The following is a 22609-nucleotide window of genomic DNA, read 5'->3' on the forward strand; positions in this document are numbered from 1 at the left end:
TACCACGAAAGACCATACAGTGACCCAAAATTCATGCTTTGTGTCCCTTAATGCACGGTTTAGTGCAAGCAGCCTTTGCACAGGGCTCCTGACCCACCCCCCTCCCTCCCACCTTCTTCCTCCTCCTCCCTCCTCCTCCTACTACTAGCCACACCCATCACTCTTTAGGACATGCCCCTTTGTCCGAGTCCTCCCCCTCGACAACTCCTCTCACTTAGAGCACTGGTCAGGATAGCTCTGGTGTGAAAAGAGGTTGCGAGGGACTCTGCCAATGCTGCCTTCTTCACGCGTGTAGGAGAATAAATGGGAGGTTCTGTGGAAAGTTTAGCCATGGGAAAATAAAGGTCAAGTTGGCCTCTGGCTCCTGGATATGCACAATTCCCTGAATACGGAAGCTTTTGTCCTGCCTGGGTGTGGTCTATGCCAGGTGCTCATTGCATTTGATAATATGCAGAAGACGAATGCCACCGAGTTAAGCGTATTTGACAACAAATTAGGTGGTTTTTTGGCCTCCCCCTAGTAAAAGTACTACCATCAGAAAACAGTTCCTTGTCTCCCGTATTGTGGAGAAGAACAAGTTACTTCTTACCTTGTAACGTTCTTTCGACGGGATGTTCCTCCGACGTATTCCGTATCTTTTATAATACGTTTCCAGCTTGCTGGCCTCGGAAATGTTTTCTATAGAGGGCGCTGCGCGTCGATGTCCCTCGACGGCCACCGTATCGGCGCCAACGTCACCATGCCCATAAATAGCCACGCGCTGCGTCCGTGGCTCAGTTCCGTTTTGTAGCATAAGAAAAGTCATGCCTGAATTCGTTATTGACCTTGAAGGAGCGTAAGCTGCAACCACAAGGGAAGTATCACTGCGGGAATGGATGGGAGGGGTGATAAGGAATACGTCGAAGGAATATCCTGTCGAAAGACCGTTACAAGGTAAGAAGTAACTTGTTCTTCAGAGGGATTGTGTCCTCCAACATATTCCTTATCTTTGATAGACTCCCATAGCAGTGGCATGTAATTGGAGGTGGGAGTGAGAATGTTATGTATCCCTTTAGGGATGACCGAATGTAATACGGCCTTGCCTAATCTGGTCTCTTGACTAGTGGAGGAATCCAGATTGTAAAATTTTGTGAATGTATGTGCAGACGACCATGTGGCAGCCGCACATGTGTCTCGGACCGGTACCCCTCTTTGGAGAGCCGAAGAGGCTGCGATACCCCTGGTTGAATGAGCCCTGAGATTTTGGGGTGGCTCTTTCCCTGCCAGTTTGTAACATTCCAGAATGGCCAAAATAATCCACCTGGAGATGGTTTGTTTTGTTATGGGTAGTCCTAACTTGTGACCCGAGTATCCTACAAACAGTTGGTCGGCTTGCCTGATCCTAGCCATTCTGCTGATGTAAAAGCTGAGAGCTTGCCTTGGGTCCAGCCTATGTAGCCTTTCTTCCTCTTTCCCCGGATGGGGAGGAGGGTAGAATGAAGGTAAGGTAATATTCTGAGTAATATGAAATTCAGAAACCACCTTTGGGAGGAAATTAGGCTTCACCTGTAGGACAACTTTGTCCTTGTGGAACATTGTATGTGGGGGTTTACAGGAGAGCTTGTAGCTCGCTCACCCTCCTAGCAGATGTTAGTGCTACCAATAGGACAGTTTTAAGCGTGAGAAATCTCAGCGACAAGAGTCAAGTGGTTCGAATGGAGTGCCCATTAGGAAGTTTAAGACTAAATTTAAGTCCCATAAGGGAACCTGGAATGGTTTGAGGATAAACATTAGTTAATCCCTTGAGAAATTGTATCACTAGAGGAAGTTTGAAATACGATGGTTCCCCCGCAGTGCGCTTGAAGATAGAAAGCGCTGCGAGATAGCCTTTCACAGTGCCAACTTGAAGGCCTGAGTTTGCCAAGTAGAGTAGAAACGATAACACCGTTGGTGTACCACATGAAAAAGGGTCGATATTCTCTTCCCTACACCAGCTGCAAAATGTGTTCCAACGGCAGCGGTGTAAAGACTTTGTTGCTGGCCTTCTGGCCAAAAGCAACACCTCCAAGATGTCATCAGGGAGATCCCAATCCTTGTACTTCACCCTTTCAGAAGCCAAGCGTGAAGGTTGAGGGTTCTGGGGTCTGGATGGAGAACCTGACCTCCGTTCTGCGAGAGAAGATTCTCTTTGAGTGAAGACGGATTGGAGGACAGATGGACAGATCTAGAAGGTTCTCCTGGCCCAATTCGGGGCAATTAGGATCATGGTTTTCCGGAATCTTCTCAACCTCCTGATCATTTGAGGAATAACAGGGACTGGTGGGAACGCGTAAAGGAGTGGAAACTCCCAGTCCACTACGAACGCCTCTCCTAGAGCTCCTCTCGGGGGAAAATTCCCTTGAACAGAAAAGATCGCACTTCCTGTTGGTGCTTGTGGCGAACAGATCCACCTGAGGGGTTCCCCAAAGGGCAAAGATCTCTTGAAGGACTTCCTGAGCTAGCTCCCACTCGTGGGAGACTGCTCTGCCTGCTCAGAGCGTCCACTGTCAAGTTCTTCTCTCGGGCTAGGTGGACTGCCGATAGAGAGATTCCCTCTTGGATTGCCCAAAATCAGAGCTGCATCGCCTCTCTGCACAGTGGCAGTGATCCTACGCCTCCTCTTTTGTTGGGGTAGTGCATGGCCACAGTGTTGTCCGTCATTATCAGGACGTTTCTCCCCTGTACTGATGGCAGGAAAGCTTTCAGCGCTAGTCTGATCGCTCTCAGCTCCAATAGGTTGATGTGTAGTTTGGACTCCGATGGAGACCAACGACCGCTGATGGTCAAGTCGTTGGCATGAACTCCCCACCCCGTGAGTGAGGCGTCTGTGACTACTGTTATCTCCGGCCATGGTTGCCAAAACAGTTCTCCTTTCAAGATGTTCTCTGGATAGGCCCACCATTGAAGGTCGCGGGCTACCTTGTCTGGAATCCGGAGGAGATCTGTCATTCTCCCTGAGAATTGCGACCACCGAGTTCTCAGTGCCCACTGAAGAGATCTCATTCTCAGGCAAGCCTCTGGCAAAAGGAAGATGCAGGATGCCATGAGGCCTAGCAACCTCAAAAAAAAAAAAAAAAAAAATTCGAAGGCTGGGAGACGTTGGGCATTTTGAAACTTGGTGACCATCTGTAGAATATCTTGAGCCCTCACCTCTGGTGGTGAGGCTTTTCCCAGGGAAGTGTCAAGCACCGCTCCAATGAACTGGAGTCTCTGTGATGGTATCATCTGTGACTTCTTTAAATTGAGGGAGAAGCCCAGTTTGTGAAGGAAGTGGCAGACATAATCTAGCTGGGCCTGGGCTTGTTTCGAAGATACAGCCCTGATCAGCCAATCGGCAAGGTAGGGGTAGACGTGGATCCCTTCCCTCCTTAGACTCGCCGACACTACCGACATCAGCTTGGTGAAGACCCTCGGGGCGGAGGTCAGACCAAATGGCAGAACTCAAAATTGATAATGGGAGTCGCCAATTGCGATCATCAGGTAGTTCCTGTGTTTGAGATGGATTGGCACATGGAAATAAGCATCCTGAAGGTCCAGAGATACCAGCCAGTCCTGGAGCTGGAGGGCCTGAAGGATCAGAGAGTTACCATCTTGAATTTGTCCATCCTGAGGAACTAGTTCAATTCTCGTAAATCCAGGATGGGTCTCAGTCCTCTGTCCTTCTTTGGTATGAGAAAGTAGCAGGGGGGGGGGGGGGGGGGGAGGTGCCAGCCCTTGTTCCTGTCCAATACAGGTACCGGTTCTATAACACCTTTCTCTAGCAGGTCTATAATTTCCTGCAAGAGTAGCGGATCTGGAACTTTTAGAGAGCTGTTCCCTGGTGGATGAATCTGAGGGATGTGTAGAAAGGGTAGGCAGTAACCCTGGGCAACTGTCTCCAATGCCCAAGCATCTGACGTTATAGCCTGCCATTCCGTCAGATGGTGAGTTAACCTGCCCCCTACAGGTGTATTGTGTGGAAAGGCCTCAGAGTGGTTTGGGGGCGGCTGATGCAGATGCCGAGGGTAAAGAGGCACCTGCTGCTGCGGCCTTAGTACCTTTGACCCCGTCCACCTCGGGTGGATCTCCTTTGGCCTCTTTGAGCCGGCTGTCCTCTGCCTTTCCCCAATGCGGAATAATAGCGAAAGGACTCCTCTCCCAGAGGTTCCTGAGGGGCGAAAAGGAGTTTGGCGGATAGCAGCTCCTAAAGATTTTGCTGCTGCTTTAGAAGTCTGCAACTTTTCCAGACTGTCATCAGCCTTTTTTCCGAATAGTGAAGAGCCGTCAAAGGGCATATTCAAAAGTCTGGCCTGTACATCTGGAGCAAAGCCAGACTTTCGCAACCACGCATGCCTGGGGATTGTTGTGCTTGCCGCCATGGCCCTGCTGATCCTGTCAGCAGAATCGATGCCAGTTTGAAGTGATTCGCACATGGCATCTTTAATGTTAAGGAAGGCTTCCTTTTCCTCTCCTTCGGGTATGCAGTCAGCCGCTGATGAAGCACACTCCCACAGTGTGTGACTGAACCTGGCGAGCGTACAGGTGGCGTTGATGGACTTCAACGCCATACTACAAGCAGAGAAGCCTTTCTTCGCTATAGAATCGTACCTCTTGTCATCTCTATCCTGTGGGACAGTAGGGTAAGCGGTCCTACTGCTAGATGAAGTTGCCGCTTGAACCACCAGGCTCTCTGGAGTAGGGTAAGCGGTCCTACTGCTAGATGAAGTTGCCGCTTGAACCACCAGGCTCTCTGGAGTCAGGTGTTTTGATAAGTATTCAGGGTCAGCAGCCGCTACCCTATACTTGGCTGACAATCTTTTATTGACCGCAGGGATAACTTCAGGAGTTTCCCAATTAGATGTAATTTTCCTTTGTAAGGCTGCATGGAAGGGGACCACAGGGTCCTCCTGTGGACCTTTGTCTAATATGTCTGTTAAGTCATCCTGTTGAAAAACAGGCAAAGGCGCAGACCAACCCATAAATTCAATAATTCTTGCCATAAGGGTTCTATAGGGTCGGCATGTTCCCCTGGGTCTGGCTTAACAAATTCCACTTCTGGGGAAGTGTCCAGCCCACTTGCCTCATGTAGCGACTCATGTAGGTCCTTCAACCTTCTTTCCTCAGAGGTGAAATCCTCTGAAATAGGCAGTGTGGTCCTCTGTAACCCAAATGTTTTCTGGTCAGAATCTTCCCCCTCTTCATAAATTGAAGATAGTCCAGGGTACTCGGACCTCTGAAATGGTGTAAAACCCATCTCTAAGGCAGAAGGAGCCAAACTCGTCATTATTGGGTGAGAAAACGTCGATGTCGTCGACGCCGATGTGACAGGCTTCGAAGGCGCCGAGAACGGCGTCGAGAAAACTGGAAGAGGTCTCGAAGAACTCGAGAGGATTGGGATCCTACTCGAGGACCACGACGACGGTCTCGGCATCGTGCCGGAGGCCCTTGGAATCACCGTTGGCTGTGGATTAGCCTTGGTCTTCTCTTTCATCGGCGTCGATGTCGACGATGGCGTCGAGTCGATCGACCGATGCGTCGAGGAACCCATAGACAACGGCATCGATGGCGCCGATCCATGCGTCAAAGGAATCTTCGACGAGGCGAAGATGGTGCCTTCTTACCCGATGGCTCGTGGCGCTCTCGGGTGGAATGTTTTGCCGAGTGCTGCAACTCGCGGCATTTTGATTTTTTGGGTTTTTCACCCGGGGTATCACCCTCAGCTGTCTTCGAGGGGGTCGAGGCCGCTTTCTCGAAGACGCTTAACATTTTCTTTCTGAATTCCTCCCACTCAGCCTGAGAGCTGTGTTTTGTGGGACAGGAGACCCTTTCTGGGGAAACAGAAGACGACAAGGAAGGGGATCTTCGATGTCTCTTTTTTGAGTGTCTTGATCTCGACAAATGGTGGGAGCTACTTCGAGATCTAGAATGGGAATGTTTGACGGCGAGGAGACGAATGCCTAGACTCAGCCGAAGAAACCTTTGAGGAGGTTTTGACTGACTTACCCCTCTCGAGCTTCCCCTTGCGCTCCTTCAAGGCTTTCGCCGTCATGGACATGCAGTCCTCACACTCCAAATAATGGTGCTCGGCTCCCAAGCACCACAAGCAGATCCTGTGTGGATCGTTATCGACATTTTTTTTTACCGCAGTCTCGACATTTCTTGAAGCCGGATCGCGTCGTCGTCGGTTCGATGAAGATGCCATCGAGAACGAGTAGGTATTTATTCGAGTAGATATAGAGTTATCCTGACTGAACTGAGCAACGACGTTCGGAGGCCCCACGAAGCGCGGAAAAACGGAACTGAGCAACGGACGCAGCGCGTGGCTATTTATGGGCATGGTGACGTCAGTGCCGATACGGTGGCCGTTGAGGGACATCGACTCGCCGGACGTCAACGCGCAGCGCACTCTACAGAAAAAATTTACGAGGCCAGCAAGCTGGAAACGTATTATCAAAGATAATGAATACGTCGGAGGACACAATCCCTTCGAAACAGGTTTGTTGTTTAACTCATGGGATAAGGTCAAAGGGCTATGATGGAAACGGGTTCTAAGACTACCTCGTGGAATTCCAAGTGCAGTTCTGAGGCATGAGGTTGGCCTCATTACGTTACGTGCTTGAGCAAATTGGAAAACATTGTGGATAACGCTTTTTCTACCTCCCAAGAATTCTGTTTTTTCAGCCTTAAAGGCGGAATTAAAAATCAGAAACGAAAGTGGCAGACTGACTACCCCTCTCTCTAGGTCAGACGACACAACAGGTGCAGGTGCTGAGAAGCTGGCATATAAATCTACAGCTATTGCCTTTTGGGAGAAACAGTAAATATACAGAAACCGTAATACTTGTATCAAAACCTCTCTTTAATTGTTAAGAATAAAAGTTGGTAGGAAAATATATACACTTAAATAGGCTTTATCATATCTCACTCATACCATTCATACCAATTCGCTCGTTCTGTGACATTCGGGTTGGCAGTTAACATTTTCTTGGCACATATTGGTTATTTGTTGATATGTATGACAATTGGAAAACACACAATTGAGTTTTCTATAAGTCGACATATGTTTCGGCCCCCTTTCCATAGTCCCATCGTTGTCTACGGTGGTCTAGATAGTCAGTATTGGGCCATCTTCAGGACAATGATGATTTAATAAAAACTTAACGTCTTCACCCTTTTTCATATGAAAAGCCAAATCTAAAAACATAAATTAAACATAAATTACAATGTATCACGGTCAGATCTCTTTTAATTTAACTCAAGGTGATGGCTAGAACACTATGCCAGAGAAAGTGCACCTACCTGTGGCCGAGAAAATAATTGTAGACCACGGAGAAGAAATAGAAAAATTGGAGGGTATTTTCTGTATTCCCCTAGTCTATGACCCTAACGAAAGGAGAAAAGACAACAAGGCAAATTACTACCTTGTGAAACTAATATATTGCTATATAGCTGCAGAGCATTTCATTTTAAATTAGCATTGTAGAGCAGACTTACAAATACCTTTTCGTAAATGGGTGGAGCTTCAAATCTCTTTTTCTCTGTCTCGTTACATAAGCGAGTTTCAAGAGGGAGTTACTTCCTTTGACACTTGAACACGTAGTGTCTGTAAAAGAAAGGTATTCAATGAATTACCCTTCTCGAATCTGGTGCCACCCACATTAGGTTGAAAAAGAAATTCCCATTTATATGTGGTTAAAGGAGCGTGGACTAGTCACGGGGCTACAATATTTATTTAAGCTGAAGTCTAAATGAGAAGAAAGACACATTGATGTTGGTGTCTGTCTATCACGGGGCAGCCGGGGGCAAAAATAGCCTGTGGGAGAGCGCGAATTCATCTAATAAACTGAGGCGCTATGTGTGATGTAGCTAATCGTGCTAGCACACGTACCGCGCGGTGTTATTCACGGCGCAGCGAAGTCTGTACATAGACTTCTGTTCGCAGCGCTGTAAGAGAGCGCTGTTGCTCACCTTTATGGTTCGTGAAACGAAGCAGCGAGGTTGCTCAGGCAGCGTCTGCTAACTTGTGAGTGAATCGCGTACAAGAAGGGGAGGGGCTGAGGCTATTTAAAGATCACGTGTTATCAGGGAAAACGTGAAACTCAGCTGAGCTGACAAAGCGATTTGCTTAAAGGTTACATTTACCGACGTGCCTGGAACGAAGCACGGGCACTTACGGACACTTCAATGAGGCTTATCTTTAAAAAAAGTGTCTTCATTTTAAGTAGCAGGATCTAAGCAGTATCGTTGTAATGGTGAATCGACTTCACTATAGTCTCACCTATGACAAGTTGGTACATCTTAATTGCATAGAGTCACTAACAGCGTTTATTGTCGTGACAGCTATCGAAAAAAGGATAGCTCAATGTGGTGTAAAAGCCGTGTAGGTTTAATTTATGCTGATGTGTCACCACATATTGCGGAATGGAGGCAGGATATCGATGCCCTTTGGTATAAGTGTCTTAGTAATGTATTGTGAGTTTATCACCTCGCAATACTGTGGAAATGGTAGACTATTAATTGTGGCTATTTAGAGAAAGGCACTCCATTCAACAGCTATATTTAATCCATTTTGGACTGTTTTCAGATTATAAATCCATTTTTGTTCCGCCTGGGTAAGGATTTTATCTTTATCTCCATTGCGGCGAGAAGTTTGTATGACTTGGATGACACACCAGAGAAAATCTGTGCATTTGTGTTGTTTTTTGGCAAAATGGGCCACTAGTGGTTTATTTTCAACTGCATTACGAATGCAGGATTTGTGTTCATTAATCCGTTGGCGGACTGGTCGTTTGGTTTTGCCTATATATACCATCTCACATGGGCATATAATGGCATATACCACCCATGATGTTAGACAGTTAGTAAACTCTTTCAGCTGGATAGTATGGTGACACAAAGTGATTTGTTTCAGAGTGGTTGTCTGTGCACAAACTGAACAGTGTCCACACCGATGATGGCCAGTTAAAGGCGGTAGGCCCCACAGTGTAGTTTGTGCAAATTTCTTAGATTTGGCAGGTAGATACGAATGTACCAAATTGTCTTTAATGTTGGATTGCCTTTTAAAGGAAAACCTTGGAACTGAAGGGGTGAAGTCTTCTGTGTAGAGCATCTTCCAGTGTTTACGTATGATCTTTCTATAAGTGTTGCTAATCGGACTATAGGTACTTACACAAGTAATCTTGTCCTCTTGATGTTTTGGTGCGGGTTCTAACGTACTCGTGCGATTTGTATGCAACACGCGTTTGTATGCTCGTTGTATCGTTTTGAGAGGGTAACCTCTCTCTTTGAGTCTCGACTTCAGACTTTTGGCATGTATTTTGTATTGTTGTACATCTGTGCAGTTTCTGCGTATGCGCAGGAACTGACCATAGGGTAAACCCTCTCTCAAGCCAAGGGGATGGAAACTAGTGTAGTTTAGCAGGGTGTTTCTGTCTGTGGGTTTTCTATAGAGGACTGTTTCAATAGAGCCTCCTGTGGTTTTTTGAATTTCCAAATCTAGAAATGGTATTTTGTTTGGATCAGAATGTTTGTAAAGTTCTGCTTGAATGGAAACAGCAATTTATGGCCATGTTTGATGTTTACAACATGACTGAAAAAGAGTTAATAGCCTGTCCCCAAAGAGTTAAAAAGAAATGGTTTGAATTGAAAAGCGGGCTTCAGCTATTCATTTGATTTATTGAGCATTTGTTAGGTGCTTATTCAAGTCTTGTGTTCAAAGAGCCAACAGGGAAGGAACATGGGATAGAAAATATTGAATACACTGAACGATACTGAGCATTCAGAGCGTGCAAGTGCAGAGAGGGGAGAGAGAGGGGAGAGAGAGGGAGAGAGAGAGAGGGGTAAGTGCTGGAGTCCCCGTGTGTGAGCAGCAGGTGCAAGTGCCCAGGAGTAGGAAATGCTAAGGAGCAATCATCTGCAAAGAATAAATGGATAAGCACAGGCCTACAGTGGTGAAGGCCAGTAAGTGCCACGGCAAGTGCTGTGTGTAGGCAGAGGCTGAAGGCAATTGAGTGTGGGATGCCGGGGCCCCAATATCACCTTTTTCATCATCTTAAACATGAGATTAAATCTTTTAACGCGCTAGCCTTTTATTAAAGTATCCATCAAGACAGCACAGACATGCAATACTGTGTTTTAAATGGAATCTATTTTTAACAAAATAGAAAGTTGCACGGGGAACAAAATAGCAAGGGACTTGCGGCTTTGAAGGTTGTGTGAAAGAAGTTAACACTACATCATTTGGATTTGATTTTTAACAAAGTGAATTAAGTATTATCATTTTTTCTTAAATGTGGTTTTAACCGTATTAAATGATTATGGGCCTCATCACGAGTTGGGCGGTAACCCTTAAATTTGGCGGAAACTGTATTAGCTGCGCTAATACTGCTCCACCAGATCACAACTAAATCCTGCCAGCGCCATTACAGCTGGCGGTAGTATAGCCAGCTGTATTAGCGCCAGCAACCAAACACGCTATTACAGAGCCATCTCAAGTCTGGCGTTGGTGCCCATAGCGCCAGAAAACCGTTGGTAAAACTGCCAAAAATACACCTGGCCAAATGCTGAAGGTAAAACACCACATGAGACAGCAAAAAGGGCTCAGTTGAAAACAATGCACAACAGAGGCCTACAAAAGACCCGCCCATGCACGACACACCCTTCCCCAACACCATGTTGCCATTTGGAGCCGGGAGCCTTGATGTGGACATGTACTTGGTGCGCCTGGAGCTACAGAGGCCTGCCAACCAGCCCAGGGCCCTGGGAGCACAGGGGGTGGCGAGGAGGAGATGACATGCACCAGCAAGGCGGCCAGCCATCCCTAGGGTCAGGCCAACACCCTGGTCCCTGACTGATGGGCAGCTGGTGACAGTACAGACTGGACAGGGCAACCATCACCCAGTTACTGGACACAATCCAGGCTGACATAGGCAGCCGTATAGCCATCAGCACTGCTGTGCCCCAACTTGTGAAGCTTGTGTCCGTTCTAGAGTACCTCGGGACTGGCAGCTTCCAACACACCGTTGCCATGATGCATGGTATGGCCCAGTTCACCTTCAGTGGCGTGCTGGGACAGGTGCTGGCTGCACTGCTGCTCCAAGTCAATGAGAACATTGCATTGTCAGCTACACAGACACAAGTCAACCAGCTCAAGGCACAGTCCATGCCATTGCCCAAGTCCTGAACGTCATAGCAGCCCCAGAATTCACACATGTAGCACTAGTAGCACCCGGGGAACATGAAGCAGCCTACAGGAAGCTAAGAGTTACCATTCCATGAACGTGCAGATGACGTGTAGTCCCGATCTAACCTTCACCCACTGCTTCGCCCGCTACCCAGGATCCACCCACAACTCCATGGTCCTGCGCAACAGTACCCTGCCAGCCTACATGGAGAGGCACTGAGGCCAAAACACATGGATGTTGGGCGAGTACAAATCTAGTCTGAAATGTATGTCAAATACCACCTCTTGGGGGCGGGGGGGGCACACACAGGAATCCCTGCATGCCAGCAGGAGAAACAGGCAGCACTAGGACAGCACCATTTCCATGTGTGTGCCTCGCACGAGAAACCTTGCCCACGTTCCACGCAGAACACACCCAGTCTGAATGGCACACACTTGTGAAAGCACAGTCACATATGGAAGCCCAACTAGCACAAAGCGTGTGTGTGTGTGTGTGTGTGTCGCAGTGCTGCTCCTCACCCTGACACACCAGAGACATCCCACCCTGGCCACTAGACAGTCATGCCAATGGAGTCTGAAAGTAGGCACATCCACAAAAGCACTATACCCGAGTAGTTGGAGTCACAACAATGACCATCCCCGAGATAGTGACCCCTGATTGGCCAATCACATGCCTGGCCAAATGTGAATGATTGTGCCAAGCAGCTAACGCAACACGAGCCATAGCGAATGCCACAACACATGGCCTAACATGTCGCCTGAACATGCAGATAGCCTCATCCAGAAATAAAGGACGGAGTACTGTGGCATTTAGACACTGGGGTGGTGCATGCAATAAGTAGTCCATTTGAATACTGCACCTGTCACAGCACACACCACAATGAAAGTAGCTATATGAAAAATAGCGTATGTGTACTACATGTGTGACACAAACATTAATTAATTGATACACTGATGTAAACCTCAGCCCATACATGTCCTGGAAGAAAGTATGATAAAATTGCACTGAGATGGCATGAACCTTTTCAACACATACTCTATTCTGCTGCCAATGTCACCAATGTCCGAGTCTTGTACACCCACTGAACCAACCTTGGCCTAATGTCCGCATTCTCTCCCCTTCAGATGATTCTAGACACCGCAGTACACATGGCTCATGACCCCTGTGCGTAATCCACACACTCCAGCTGAGCTGGAATGTAACATTGCCCATGGGCGTACACGCATCTGTGTGGAAACGGCATTTGGATTGCTGAAGGCATGCTTCCGGTGCCTACAGCATACGGGAGGGGCATGGATGTATGCACCAGAGAAAGTTGGCAAAAATTGTACTTACCTGTGCCATACTGCACAACATTTGCTGTCGCAGGCATGTGCCAGCCACCTGGGGATGGGAGTGATGATGAAAATGTGCCTGAAGCCGGGGCACATGCACACAGGGATGGGGTGAGGAAAGGGAGGTTGGCCAGACAGGCCTTGATTAACAATTATTTTTGATCCGGTGGATGGGTGCATGTAACATCACTTAAGAGTACTTTAACACAATCATGAATGGGTTCCATGTGTTAATTCCGCTGCAAAAAATAGCGCCATATTTTTGCAGCGAAATTCACACATGGACCCTGCAGGGGACACCCCTGCATCATTTTTTAATGTGTGGTGGACACCCCCGCAAACCCCAGCTCACACATATCCCCAACAAAAATATTGCCTATTGCGAACCAAACAGCCACATCTACAGCAATATTTTTGTTGGGGATATTATGCAGTGATACCCATGAATGTCCATGCTTTGTATGCATAATGAACGGGATTTATTATTAATTGAACAATCACCCCTCCCCTGTGAACACCCCAGCACACATTGCCTCCTGCCCCCTAAGAACTCTTCAAAACAGTGCAAGTGAGTCCATGTGCCAGGGGCTCGGCACAACTGTGCTATGTCCATGTAGGATGGTCGAGGGCGCTTCCCACTTTCGGGTCCCTCTGGGGAGCGGCGTGGGAGATTGCGCAGGGAATGGCACCTGGGCGAAGCCTACAGGGATCCCTCTGTGGGTGTAATAGAAGTAGATGGAATAGCTCCTGAAAACTGCAGCTGCTGGCGGAGCAGATTGTTTGCTCCAGCATGTGCATATTGGCCCTCACAGAGCTCACATACTCTTTGTCCAAATACTGTCAGGGGCACTGTACAGCACTCTACAGGTGTGTGCATTATCACGTGCCATGGTCTTGGCAGCATTGCGTATGGCACGGCTTATTGCCTTGATGTGGTAGTTGTGCTCAGCAGACATGGCCTCAATTCTCAGCTGTCGAGCCGCTTATTACATCCAGCTGCCCCATTACAGCAGGTCCTGTGATGATAGGTCTGTCAGGTGTGCTGTTGATTGGACCAACAGGTCTGCGCAGGGTGGCAGGGGAGCCGTTGGGGGACATGGGCGCATCTATGATGGAGCTGCTGCAGTTGGAGGGGCTGCCTTCAGGGGAACCATAAGAAGGTGTGTCCACATCAGGCATGGTTGTGGGAGCACGACATACAGCTTCATGGGGAGTGTGTGCTTCCACAAGCACCTGTCCGGGCTCCCTTGGGGTGTGCCCATCTCATGAGTGGCACTGTGACTGGGTGAGGACACCAGTGCAGTGTGTCGTACCACAGTGGATGTGTGGCCCTCATCCGAGTTAGACCCACTGCTGGCTCACTCCACATCCCGAATGCCCATGGTGGCTCCTGGCAGCTCCTGGCGTTTGAGGCGCCGACGCCCTGCGGCCTTGTGGAGGTTGCGCCAGTCTGAGTGGGCTCTGGCGGAGTGACCTAGTATGTGTCCTGTGTCTTGCCTTCTCATGCCGGTCCCAATGCTGGTTGATGCACGTTGGGACATGCGGCTGGATGTGGATGCTTCTTCCCCATCATTGCCCTGCGATGGTTGCTGCGTGCCTTTGGGGGACATAGGATGTTGCATGAGTTGAGGGCAGCTTACATTTGTATCATGCATTTCATACCTTACAGTGGGTTAGGACACAGTTTCCATCATGCTTGCCTGTTGCATATAAATCAGTCCCCATGTTGCGATTGGTGGAACGTGCTACAGAGGGACCCTGCTTGGACATGTTGGTGGGACATCTTCAGATGTCTGTTGTGAATGCACAGCTCCCATGTCGCTGTGCCGGGGTGGGGGGGCTTTGATACACACCCACACATCACATTGCTGTGCCATGCCCATGGATGCCTTTCCCTTGGGGCATAGGTTAATCAATTTTAGGTACTTATGGTACCAGGGAGCGCTAGGGTACGGTGGTACGAGGTGGCACTAATGGGTGGCTGCGGTGCGTCACACACATTGAAAACATACTGGGATTGGAGGGGTGGGCCTAACATGCTGCAGTTTTCAGGGGTGAGGAGTGTACTCACCTGCAGCCTCCTGGGTACCAGTGCCTGCCTGCATTCGACTCCCTCGATTGTGCCCATGTCCATCAGGGTGGTCATCTGCTCCTCCCAAGGTGTCAACTCGGGTGGTGGTGATGCTGGCCCTCCTCCAGTCCCCATGCTCTCACTCCTGTGCTGGGCTAGGAGACCACGGACACGGACCCGCAAGTCATTCAGCCGCTTGCAGCAATCCTCCCCATCCCTGGGCACACGGCCCACCACTGACACCTTCTTGCTCGCTCGTCTCCAGATCCGTACTTGCTGCTGTGCACCTGGTACGTTCCTGTGACATTTTCCAAGCTTTAGAGGAGTGGACGGCTTACAAGGGCTGCGATTTTCAGCGGATTGCGATTTCCAAGATGGCCACCGCTTTATTTCCTGTTCCGGCGGTGACGCAATGTGCGCTGGATTTACTGGTTCATAGCCACTTTTTCCGCCATGCGCCATTTGCGTTAACGCCAGGGCCGTGTGCACGCCGACTCATGATCTGGCGTGGTTTCCGCCAGACATTGTGTCGTTAGCGCAAATAGCACTCAACAGAAAATACACCAGGATACTGCCCAACTCGTGATTAGGCTGTATGTGTTCTTGCAAAGGATTTGTTTGTAAACCATAAGCAATTAAAAGAAAGAAAATGGAAAATAAAAAAAAAAATTCTACTGGAGTCTGCTTTCATGCTGTGGGAGACCTATAGAAGTCAATCTGGATAATCAAAAAGGAGATATTTTCGTATGTTGCATAATCAACTTAGCGTGGACACAAATTAAAGTACCTTATTAACAGTATAGCAAACTAATATATAGACCAGTACTAAAACATTTGCATCAATATATTGTGACAAAAGAACAACTTTTATCACCAGCAGCCACCTTGTCTTCATTAACTAAACGATCACTCACTGAATTGCTCTGCTGTTTAAGCTTCTCAATTTTACACGAGTCTATGCAAACCATGTACTGAGAACTACAGAGTGTAGTTCTGCAAGGGCCTGGAGTCGTTGGAGCCATCGTAACTTACGCGTCCGCTTTCCAGTGGCACTGGGTACTTATTATGTCCTCTGTGAGAAACCCGACTGTTCTCCCACCTACTCCTCCGGGATCTCCCATTCGGGTGGCCGGGGAAGGGCCAGAAGAAAGTAGTGAAGAAGACCGGGAGAACCTGGAGAAGAACCGAGTACCAAGATGCTGACATGGTATGTCAGAGGAGGTGCAATGTGGCTACTGAACCTTCTCTCTAAGGAGCAGGAGTGAGGTACTCAACTGCAAGCTGCTGGCCATGTTTAAGGAACTGCTCGTTCCCTTGGGATATGGGCCAGTCGCAAGGGTCAGAGGGGCAGGTGGAGACCCCCCGACCTTGATCCAAGCAACTAGAGCTAGAGCAAGACTGCTTGCGAGCGCCTCACTTAGCAGTGAGTTTCATGAGAAAAGGAAGTGAAACTATAGCGTCCAGGTGGCTGGGGCGGAATTGAAACGTTGCAAGTGGCATGAAAGTAAAGTTTAAAAGGAAAGCATATTGCAAGTGTTGTGAAAGGAAAAAACAGAAAGGAAGCAAGGTTTAATGTGCTAGCTTAAAAGGAGAAAAGAACTTTAAAAGTGAAAGGTGCTAGAGGCACAGGGACAAGTAAAGGGAATTGTAAAGCGAGAAGAAAAAAAAAAAAAGAAAAAAAAAAAAAAAACACAAAGGGTGCAAGCGCCCCAAAAGCAAGAAAAGGAAAAGCAAAAGGTGCGAGTGTCTACAGTAAAGCAGGAAGAAAGTATGAAAGGCATGGAAAGGGTGAAAGGGGTTGCAGGAAACCCTGACACAGGAAAGAGGGGTTATTCATCAGCTTGGTCGCGCTAAGGAGGAGCAATGAGCCTGGCGTTCTCGAAAGTCTGATATTGCCCCTGAAAGAACTGCAATTAACGAAGGGTGCATCCTGACAAGCAGAACTTTGTGTTACATAAAAAGGGCCTGAGCTTGGGGAAGTGAACCCTAAGGGGCACAATAAACTTGAATATTTATTTTGAAACTGAAGCATAAGCTTGGGAAAGGGAACCTCGAGACGCCTACAAGGAACTGTGCTGTATTCGGTTAGAGACTTGGAAGAATTTGTAGTGATAAACAGAACCCGCACCCCCTGGGATCCAGCCCTTTGTGCAAAGTAAATCGCCTTCCCACACAAGTAAGGTTTAAGACGCACGATGAACTCAGTCTGGAAAAAAGCCAATCACACAGAATATATGATGCTTGCATTTATTATTTACAGTGTCTAATGAGAACTAAGCAGCAATTTACAATAATATGGAAATAGAAAGTGCAAGCTGTATAATGCTAATTGTCAATCACAGATGAATATGCAATTATTTTGTTTTACGCTCCTAATAAAATGTAGATGAAGGTACGATCAGATCACACCCGGGACCCTCGCCGCTACAGGTGCCTGGCACTCCTCAGGAGAGGAGGGGAGGACTGGCCAAGCCCCCACAGTCCTGCACCAGGGCGGGGGTGTGATGCAAGGTGTCTCGGGCCAGATAGTGCACAGCTGGTCGTCCAGGCACTGTTCTTCTTGGTACGCGCGTCTTACCAACAGCCCAGGATGAGCCCCTACCTCAATGGTCCAAGTATAGTTCTCTTATTAAGGGATGCACGTCAATCATCATGACGCATCAGCTCTTCGAGAAGCTTCTAGGCTCACCCTTCCGGACAGTAAACATGTTTTCGCTTGGAAAGTTACAAGACTGGAAACAGCCAGTCTTGGCTCCCAGGCTTCGTGCACTGTGTTTTGAGAAGATATGACATTCTTGCCTCATCAGTGCACCTGACTCGCAGAGCGAAGACGAGCAAAGCTGTGCAAAGCTGTGCCTGGCTCCCAAGGGCTGTGTAGAGCCTCTTGCAAACGCTAGATGTTTTAGGTCTTCAGGAAAGGCCTTCTCAATTAACCCCTTGCAAGCATGCAGGCTCATCCAGTTCGAGAGGCCTGGTTGATGTCAGCATTTTCCTCCACGCTTCGAATAGGCTCTAATACACACAAGATAGCTCAGTGGGTTAGTGCAAGTGCAGGTTACTGCAAGCGCCTAGCAGCTTATCACACAGAATTGAAGCTTGGGACAGGAATCCCAAGGAACCAAAGACATTGAAAGTGCTTTGAAAATATTTCAAGAACCCTGTGGAGAAGGTTTCATGAACAACCCTTTGATTGTACTAATTTGTATGACCTTGGCAGAACTACAACTGGTGGGAAAATCACCTCAAGCCAGCCTTGGTTTCCATTTCTTTTTGGAACCACTATTTGTCTTTTAAGAAGACTTCCTACCACATTTTGTCAAAGAGGGAGGGCAATCATCATAGGTTTAGACAATGACATTTTGGACTTGCTGACATCAACCGCCCTTAGAAACATCAGTTGAGGGAACAATCTCTTTAGAGTTATGGCTAGTTAGGTATTGCACCAACCCCAGAACTGTATTGAATAAAGGTTTTCAAACTGTTACTTCCGAGTCCGTCTCTTGATACCATGCCTGTACCACACCTCCCTCTGGTGATCCTTTTGTTGGATGCTTGTTCTTGTGCTACTCGCACTCTTTCAAGTATGTACAAGAGAAGCTCTCCACATACATAGCTGCACACCACACAAACACCCTTTGTGGCAGGGATCCCCTTCAGTCTCTAGACACAGGAAGTGGGTATTCACCTTTGCCAGAGGAATCCCCCACGTTATCTTTTAAGCACACTCAACGCTACAGGACAGATGCCAAGCAGTGTCCAAACTGCTGCAAAGACAGCACAAATCTGATCTATTCCCTCTGCAAGCCGAATGCCCATGCACGTAATGCATTAGCAGGAGCATATTAAGTTCTAGACAAAAGGCAGGCATACTTATGACGCAGTACGAAATCTGGGAAAACATGTTTGGCCATGATCTGAAATGCCTTAACACTGGGTGTGTTGAAAATCTAGCTTTTAGAAACGTTAATTGGTTCGGAAACAGTGGTAAAAACAGGGCAAGCTTAATTACATTTCAGGTCTTGTTAGGCATATCTAGGTGACGGCTAGAGCAGCTTAGGCAATAGGCCATGATCTGGCTACTAAGAAGTACCCATGTGCAGAACACCTAGAAAGGCCAAGGAGACCGGGGCAAGAGGGCGTTCAGGCCACTGATTGTGGGGAATAGGAGTTTCAAAATGTATCTACCGACGAGCAGGGAGAAACTGTGCAGAGGTACAGGATAGGATATGTCTGCTCCAATACTATACCTCTGCAACACCCACATCTACTGACGAGTCACCAGACAATGACGTGGATTATAAGTACCAAGATAAGAGGTGACCCATCTGAGTCCAGGTTGGAAAACAGCCAGACTGAGGAATGTTAAAGGATATTTGTACCGCGTACTATCACCACCCGAGTGATCCCGTGATGATCTGGTGGATCTGAAACAAAAGGGGGTAGGGTGGGGCGTGTTAGTAGGACAAAGTTTGGAGAAGAGCAAGGGAGCTGCAAAGCATTTTTGCCAGTTCGGTTAACACCGTTCGCCATGCTTATTGGTGTGGTATTCGGTCCTGATTCAGTCATATGCTGTCGTGTGAGGGTCTGTGTGCTGTGTTTGTTGTTAGTGTGGTGAAGTGCGTGCGGGTTGCTGCAGTTTTAAGAGGTGCGATTGTGTTTAGAGTGTGAGAGGTGTGTGAGGAGTGGGGAGGTGTTTTAGATGTTTTGTGGGGTTGGTTAGTAGCCTTGTCTTTCGGGATTTAGTGAATGTCTTCCTTTCAGTGATTAAGTTTAAGCACGATACGGCTGTCCCATCTCTCTCATTATGGGAAGTTAGCTAGTCTTTGTGTTGCCATCTTTGTTTTGGCCACCCCCTACATCCCAGCTTGTGGTTGGTGCAACCTAATCCTTTCGGATCAATTTTCTTGCAACCTAGCATGCAGAATACCTGCTTTCAACAGCGATGCCTCCCCACCCCAGTGATGGTCATTTATTCCTGTGGTGTCCCTTTCAGGACAGAAGAAACCAAACAGTGCCAGGAAATGTGTGCATGACGGCTGGGGAAAAGAGCACAGCAAAGACTAAGTCAGCGAGTGCTGAGCTTCTCTCAGCAAAGCTGAGAGGCATGGTAAAGCCTGGTCAGGGCAGAGGCAGGCCAGGTACCGAGATTCAGCCAGACAACGAATGTCAGATCTCAGACCCGACCAGAGGGGTGACAAGGCAGAGGGGCAGGCAAACCAGGGGGACAAGTGTTGTATGCCATCCGGCTCCACCACGGCAGATTGCTGGAGCAATACATGCTTCCGTCCATGCTAGCCTCCTCTCCCAGTTGCCCCCCCCTCCCAAGGTGGGGTCGCAGGGGGACAAGCACTGCTGTGATCCGCCCTCCCTACTTGCCTCCTCTCCCCACGCGTCCACCTTTGTGGGTACACAGGATAATCGTGACAAAGTTAAGGACAGGACACGCATGATGTTCAAGCAGTCTTACTAGACTAGGTTGCTACATTATACAGCTAAGTTAATACAGTCAGTTAAATTAATGGTGGTTTGATAAATTTTCCACAAGACTTCAAGCTGACAATTGAATTAAGCAAGGAGCTCACTTTGAGTGGACAGTGTTTTGCATGATGAAGATGAACTGCAAATGTGTAAAAGCATCGATTGGATTTCTGCGTTCAGAGAATTGTCAGAAATGTGCAATTCCTAACCATGGCCACCATGGGCTAACATTTGGTCAATTCATTTAGTTGCACTTCGGATTGCCGCCATTAACTCCAATTACATGCTTACTCCCTTCTTAACTCAGCAGACAACCTATTGGGACTCACATTTGGAGAGCCATGCTCAGTTTTTAGGTGACACTATGGGCCTCATTACACGGATGGCGGTAAGGATTTACCGGTACTTTACCGGTACCGGTAAATCCTTACCGCCTTACTACGAGGTCCCTTTGCGGGTTGGGGAATTTAACGCCTGCTTTTTGCAGGCGTTAAAAACCAACCCGCAAAGGGACCAGGGAGCTAATTACGGTACCGCAATTTGCGGTACCGTAATTAGCGCCTTCCCCATTCCCATAGAGCCCTATGGGGCAAAAATGGGAATGGGGGGAAGGGCAATGGTGCAAGGGGGAATTACCGCCCCGCCAACCTTGGCATATCTCCAGCTCTGAGGGCAGTCATTCCACCTGTAATGTTACTTATCAATTACTTACAAGAATGCTGCGTGGTGTTGGCACCTGTGCCAGCCCACTGCAACCGCTGTGGCGTTCAACTCACGAAGACTGATACCCATCTGTGTCGAAAGACAGTTTGTGCCAGCCTGACTCAGTCGGTACATCCATGGGCGGCAAAACTAACTAGTTCCACAGCAAGCTGCAGTGGCAACCAGGCTGTCCTGCTGGATGGTGCCATTGGTAAGAGTATGTACAGAGGGCAGAGGAGCTACAGAAGGCTGAGAGGGTAGGAGACTGAGCTGCATGTACTGGTGTGTCTGGGATCGGTGAATGGAAGATGGCCTATTAAAAAGGGAGCCATTGACATCCCCACAGCCAGAGGGTGCTGAGTATTGGGGGTTCGGGATCCACTGGATGAATGCATGCACGCTTTAGATTGGTCAGACATGCGCCAGCCTCATGTGTCTGCACGGATGTGGTTACCAAGGAGCAACACAGTTTCCCGCTTGACAATAGATACTTAACTGTGCCAATCGGTTTTTAAAAAAAAGAAGAAAAAAAAAAAAGAGTGCACATCCCACACAACGGTTTTGCAATGTTTCTTAAACGATTGCTCAGGTGCAGCATACCCACCAGATGCTTTTGAACAATGTTAATTTCTTGCCCCAGCCTAGGCGCCATCAGTGTCTGCTTTTACCAGTCGGCTTGAATATCCAGGAAGGCAGAGGGCTGGGGCAACCACAGCCACATTTTCCCAGTGCTGGGCTTTCCTTTTTCCATTGATTGCATTCTCAAGATTTGTGGTCTTCGTTTGCCTTAACTGAACACAACGGACTAAAGTCAACTAGCTCACCCCAGACTGGACCATATGAGCACAGATATTTTTAAATCGTCTATTCAAACGTTCTAAATGCATTTAAGAACGGTTTCTTGCTCACGATATAAATATACAAAGCAGAGGTGCCAATTCAGACAGCTTTGGTAGTGACGCTGTGTGCAGAGGGGCAATCGGGTACTCTCATTAACTGTCAAATTGACCGAGTTTAGCCCCCCTCCCACAAAATCGATCAATGTTTTTTTCCCACTTTTATTTTGTAATGCTTTACCAACTGTTTACAAACAACGTAGCACACGTCCACCAATATGGTGTTTCACAAGGGCCTAACCCATTTTTGGGAAAAGTGGGGCCTTCAGTGTTCAGTAGTAGAGAACGCTAAAAGGAATGTGTACACTGCAGTCAAGGCTTAAACGAATGGCTGGCAAGTATCGGTTTACAAGATGAACATTTTGCCAGATGGTTGCAGGCACTTGCCAAACTAATTTCGTGATTCCATAAGGCACTGTGGCCTGGCGGGCACACATCTGAAGTACTGCTGTGCAGGCCATGTCTTTTCCCCCAAATATCAAACGCAGCGCCCACAATCACGCACCCTGTCCCTTGGCAGCACGTACGAAACCAAACCAAAGCAGACCGACCCTCCAAGGCCTAAAATGCATGTATTAAAGTGTTTTGTTTTTTTGGGGGTTTTTTGCAAATCGTGCACTCCATTGCTTCCTTGGATTGCTTTTTCCCGACCGGTTTTTTAGGACTACTGTACACCGTTAAGAGCAGAATTGCCTTTAAACTTCTTGCTTTAGCCCATTAAAGCTCTCTAAAGTGCCTCTCCTCTTATCAACCAGCAATTCATGCAGCTAGTATCTTCTAGCCAAAACGATCTGCCTATAGTGGCTTGATGTATACGCATGCTTCAAAAGGTTTGTAGAGCATACAGTATATCCAGTGCCATCTTATCTTGACAGCTAAACTCTGGAACCGTCTTCCACCTGATCACTGAAAAACGGACAGTTAATATATTTGCAAAAACTGAAAAAC

The 22609-nt window shown here is 47.9% G+C and overlaps 1 protein-coding gene across 2 annotated transcripts in view; it reads right to left on the reverse strand.

The window, feature by feature from the left end:
- Positions 1 to 22609, reverse strand: part of B4GALT6 (beta-1,4-galactosyltransferase 6) — a 295718-nt gene that overhangs the window by 215050 nt on the left and 58059 nt on the right. The window contains exon 1 of one of the 2 annotated variants that reach the window (XM_069620962.1): positions 7297 to 7317. The exons of the other annotated variant lie outside the window; for it this stretch is intronic. The gene's annotated coding sequence lies outside the window, so the exon portion shown is untranslated. Of the gene's footprint in view, positions 1 to 7296; positions 7318 to 22609 lie in introns of those variants that run through there. 2 annotated transcript variants of the gene reach the window in all.

This window comes from Ambystoma mexicanum, chromosome 5q (genome assembly GCF_040938575.1).
Source record: "Ambystoma mexicanum isolate Mex_15411 chromosome 5q, UKY_AmexF1_1, whole genome shotgun sequence".
Taxonomy (NCBI): Eukaryota; Metazoa; Chordata; class Amphibia; order Caudata; family Ambystomatidae; genus Ambystoma; species Ambystoma mexicanum.